Genomic DNA, 5,651 nt, shown 5'->3' with positions numbered 1-5,651 from the left:
GAATTTCTTCCTAGGAAAATGGGCCCATGGAGACCATGAAAGAGTTCTTTCCTGAACCTGTGCGGACAAGCAGATCCTTTTGGCCTAAGGTGTGGACTCTGATGACTGTGAGAATGGTATTAACAGACCTCTTACTACCAGTAGCACAACTGATCAAGGGTCCTGTGTTTTTAAATTTTTTTTTTCTAGGGGAAGAGTGTGAATGCACTACGCCAAATTATGCATTTGAGTGTCCCATAATTGAGGAAATTGCAGGGACCAGCACATCCAGAATGCAATGGATAATCCTTGCCCTGGGAAAACCACCTTCGTGATCATAGTATCTCCCCTGCCAGGTAAGTATTAATTTTTTGATGACCATGATTTAAAGACAGTTCTTATCAAAATGACTGTGTGGATTAAACACCCCAAATACCAAAATACTGCTAAGATTTTTCCTTGCACCGGTGATAAACTTTTCAAGGACTTCATTGTACAGCTGTGAGAAGACAACAAATAGCTTGCATTAGTTCTGATGCGACTTTACTCATGAAATTTTTCCATTTTTAGAAAGCAAAATTGTTGATATATGATTTATGTTCACCATTGAGTGAAAGTTTTCATAAATTCCATTAAGAGAATCATGAGCTAGCTAAAAAAATAATGACAAAAAGGAGGTATTTTATTTAAGCATGATTTCTAATAGGTCTTGTCAGGTAATGGGAGATAAAAGAAATACATTTCTTTCATAGTTCTCATCACCGTTTCTGACCAGTGGAATTGTTTTGTGTTATTTTCCAAATACCATATTTGAGAGTTTATGCAGCCACTGCTTCTTGCATGGAAGAATTCATGTCTTATCAATTAAGTGGAAGTTTAACACTTTGTAGAGGTTATACTGAATGAAAAGGAGCAAGTTAGATATTTTCCAAATCGTTTAAAGAAAATCCATATGTTTGAGGTGAAAGAAGAAAAGAGCACAGATACTAATTTAAACACTAAAGCTCTTAAGAAAAAACTTATTTGTGCAGTCTATGATATTTTTTGCAATCAATTTACTGTAGTAGATGAAAGATGAATGGAGCATCTCAATACAGATAAGAAAACAAAAACTCTAAGGGCTCAGCATCTTGCCCCAGTGTAGACAGATGATTGGCAGTGGATGGGTGTAGAATGAAGGTCTAGCGCAGAGTTCTTATGGCTGCACAAGTGATTTGAGTCAATGTGGAAGACACAAAATGTTTTCAAGCTTCAGCAAACTGGCACATCCACTGATTTATTACCACTTAGTAAGTGATTGTCTCAACAAATTAAGAGATTTAATACATTTACTAGAAGTTTTTAAGGGTGAGTCCCTCTGCCAGGGTGATGAATAATCCACAGTCCTGACCTTAAAAAATATATGCTACTCCATTTCCTTAATTTTGCAAACAGTAAATGAATTGTTCTCTAAGTTATTGCTCTATTTTATTTAATAGCTGGTCTAGTTCTTCTTCCACTTAATCCCTGAGTTAACCTTTGTGAACAAATTATTGTTTTGTTTATAATTCCTGACTAAAAATTCTCTCTTAGAATAATATATATTCTTAGTTTTATAAAAAAAAATTTAAAGTAAAAGTAAATTAAAATTTTCTTTAATCTTAAACTAAATTAGACATGAATATTATGATGGGTTCTTGATTTTGTTTGTTTATATTCTTAACAAAAAATCTACACTATATGTCAACAAGAGCAAGGTCTGAGTATTCAGAGCAACTGAAAGTCAAAAGAGCTTTATCTCTAAGGGTGCAGCCCTTGAGTTTATGAAAAAAAGTAGAAGTATATGTGAAAAGAAACTTTTCATTCAAAACATTTTCAAAAATGCATGTAAGAATACTAATATCTGATGTTAATATAGGGGAGTATGAAAAAAATTCCATATTTGTGCTTTAGAGCATAGTTAGTGATAATAGTCTGATGATGTTCTTTCATAATCCATAACAAATGTTCCACAGTAATGTAAGGTGTTGGTGGAAGGGTGATATATGGAAATTCTGTACATTATGCATGATTGTTTTGTAAGATCACAATTTCTCTAATTATATACATATATATAATGCATGTAGGAGAAAGTAAAGTATATTAGAATGATTGAATGTCTTAATGTTATTGTATAGGTCATAAAACAAAATACAGAGCTTGAAATCTTACAAATGCAATGATGCTCAGATCAAGATTCCTACCACTAAAAGGCTGTGCTTAAAATTTGCCATTTTGGGATATTTGGATCAAATGGAACATTCATTAACTGATAGAGATCTTGAGTTCCAGCTATGCTTCAGCACTCCAGAAAATTGATTGAATTTGGCTCTATAGTCTTAAACTTATCTTTTAGACCTTTGTCATTAGTCTCTTATGGTCAGTTTAATAGAACATGAGTCCAAGATAAGTTTACTGGATGAATTGGTTAGTAATACTTTACTTAGTCCTTCAAATCATTGTATTTTTTGTAGTCATCTTCAGTATAATCATGGAGATTAATTTTGTCATATCACAAATGAAATCAACAATGTATAATAATGCAGAAAGAATTTTCCAGAACAAATTTCAAAATATGGGGAAATTTTATATGGCTGATATGGGCAATTGTTTAAAGTAGACTAAGAATTCATTTAAAAATAAAACATGTGCATGCTAAATGAAGTAGGTGAAGCCTATTCGATCCCTTTATGGGAATTTCTGTTTATATATTGGTCTCTCATTAGTTATTTTTCAAGAAATTATACAGTTTCTAAAATACAATGAGCTTTAACATTTATTCTTTTAATCAATTACTATCATTAGAAAAATAGACCAAAATCTTTTTTTGTATGTGTCACAACCCCAAGCTGACTAGAGATGGAAGGACATAACTTCCATAACAGATAAACAATACCTAAAAAGAAGCCTACTTTAAATAAAACTTGTGATTATTTTATAATGAAAAACTATAATCATACCTACATTTTTAAATATGTTAGCAAAAGAAAAAAGAAAACTATTAATATATATTAGTCTAAGGTGAAACTAAATGTTCTACTATTTGAAACTTTGGAAATAAAATGAGGAACAAGATTGTTCATTTTACTTTTCAGCCTAAGATCATATTAAAAACATATGGGACATGGGAAAACTACAATTGGTTGGACCTATAGACTGATTACAACAATACTATCATATTAATAGCAATACTATAATATTCTTGCATTAATGCCAAGTTATACTGTGTTGATAATAGAGGTGTATGCCAAATGTATGCTATGGACCACGATTGGTGATAATAATCTGATGATATTATTGCATAATTTGTAAAAAATGTTCCACCAGGGTGTGGAGTTGTACGGGAAATCTACACATTTGTATGGTTGTTTTATAAGTTCACAATATCTGTAACAAAAATACATTAAAAAAGTAGTATGGGTTGGGGGAAAAATACACCAAATGTAAGATAAGGAATATAGTTGGTAGTAATATTTTGAAAATGCTCTTGCATAGTTTGTAACTAATGTTCCACACCAATGCAAAGAGTTGGTGGAGGGATGATGTATGAGACCCCTGTGTGATGTTATGTATGTTTATGTTGTGAGTTTGCAATCTTTACTAAACACTTATTGTTTATGTGTGTTCATGTATGAAAGTTATACTTCAATAAAAAACAAATGAAAAAAAAACATGGGAAGTGGATGTGGCTCAACCAATTGGGTACCTGCCTACGACATGGGAGGTCCCAGGTTTCATCCCAGTGCCTCCTGAAAAGAAGATAAGCAGACGCTATGCCTAATAAACAAGGAGATGCCACAAACCAGCAGACACTGCAGCCCACAGGGAGAAGATATGGCTCAGGCTGTTGGGCACTCCCCTTTCATGGGGGGAGGTCCCAGGTTCATTTCCCAGTGCCTCCTGGGGAAGGTGAGCAATCAATAATCAGACAGATAAGAAAGCCATTTGGGGGGGGGGGTGAATAAAAATAAAAATAAAATAAAATAAATCTTTTAAAAAAGCATATATCTGAGGTAACCAGCAAGATGGTGGTGGAGTAAGGAGCTTCTAGAGTCAGCTCCTGCTGCAGGGTAGTTAGTAATCACCCAGAGCTATCTGGAGCTAGCTGAAGCACCTGTTTGGGGGCTCCAGGAGACCAGAAGTGCATCCTGCCACATCAATGAAGGAATGGAAGGAGGAGACTGCCCATCTGCAGAGAAGATTCTTAAGGAGAGCATTCTATGCCGTGAAGGCCGGTGCCCTTCCTCCATGGGAGGTACAAGCTGCCTCAGGAGCTCTTCTGTGCCTGGAATTGAAAGCTCCACTTCCCAAAAAAGGAGGAGTGTAACATTTTAATTTTGAAGTTTCAGGAGGAAGAGATGGTTGGGCACCAACTTCAGCTACTAATGAGTAAATTCAGTGGGCTAAAGTATAATCCTAAGAACAGCTAAAGTTTGAGCCAGTCCAAGTCATAAAGAGGCAGAAGCTACCATCTTAATTCCATGCCTGGCACGAGGGGAAGTGGGGCAGACTGAAAATCACAGTGCTGGTGGGAACCGGCTACTTTCCAACCAGATCTGATTGCAGCTCTAGCCTGGGGCTCAGCCCACCTCTGGAAGGGAGGCAGCTGCAGGGACCTGTGCAAGCATCTCCAGGAAGTTACCAGCCAAGGCACAGAGCTGGTGATTATCCTACTCTGGTGGTGCAAGTTTCCCCAAGAGCTATTCTGTGGCTGAGTTGGAGGCTCCATTTCCCAAAAACAGGGGAGGAGGAGATGGTTTGCTACCAATTTCAACTCTGATTAATAGACTTGACTGGTTGGGGTATAACCCTAGGAATGGCTGGGATGTGAATCTGCAAGAGTCAGAAAGAGGCTAGTGGCTGCCATTTTGACTCTGCCCCCAGCATGAGGGTAAGCTGGGCTGATCAACAATCACAGTGATGGTAGGAACTGCTTTCTCTAATCCAGATATTCCTGGAGCCCTAGACTAAGCTTTAGATCCACCTCTTGTAGGGAGTAGGTTGGTGGACCCTGCACCAGCCTATCCAGGTAACTGCAGGTACCTTTGGATGGCAAAGACTGAATAATCAGAAATCTACCAGGGTAACTGGCCCTGCACTGTATAGATTGGTGCCCACACCTGCAGCTCTATCCCTGCCCAGGCAGGGGAAAGAGGGTTATGAAGCTTCATCAGTCTTTCTGGGCAATGACAGTTTAGGCCTGCACAACTTGGATTATTCCACTACTGTGACTCTGTCCCTACCCCTAGCAAAGGGGAAAGTTGGGAGAAGCTTCATCAGTCCCTGGGGCAATGAGGGCAGCTTGAGCCTCCAAAGCTTATAGCACCAATAACAACCTTGGCTCCTACTGCACAACCAGCAAAGGAGAAAGGGCAGGAAGCCCTAAACTAAAGGGAAAAACTGCACCCAGAATAAATACTCTAGTAAGCCAGATGCCAAGACACCAACAAAAAATTACAATTCACACCAAGAAACAGGACGATATGGCCCAGTTAAAGGAACAAGATAAGCCTCCAGATGACATAAAGGAGTTGAGACAACTAATCATAGATGTTCAAACAAATCTTCTTAATTAATTCAATGAGATGGCTAAAGAGATTAAGGATATTAAGAAGACACTGGATGAACACAAAATAGAATTTGAAAGCATATAT

The 5,651-nt window shown here is 37.2% G+C and overlaps 1 pseudogene; it reads right to left on the bottom strand.

The window, feature by feature from the left end:
• Window positions 1-200: 200 nt before the first annotated feature.
• LOC111762411 (U1 spliceosomal RNA) lies at window positions 201-343 on the bottom strand (annotated as a pseudogene).
• Window positions 344-5,651: the final 5,308 nt, after the last annotated feature.

The sequence above is a fragment of the Dasypus novemcinctus genome, chromosome 1, assembly GCF_030445035.2.
Source record: "Dasypus novemcinctus isolate mDasNov1 chromosome 1, mDasNov1.1.hap2, whole genome shotgun sequence".
In the NCBI taxonomy this organism is placed as follows: domain Eukaryota; kingdom Metazoa; phylum Chordata; class Mammalia; order Cingulata; family Dasypodidae; genus Dasypus; species Dasypus novemcinctus.
The sequence above is the reverse complement of the archived record's forward strand: the minus strand, read 5'-3'. Positions and strand labels throughout refer to the sequence as shown.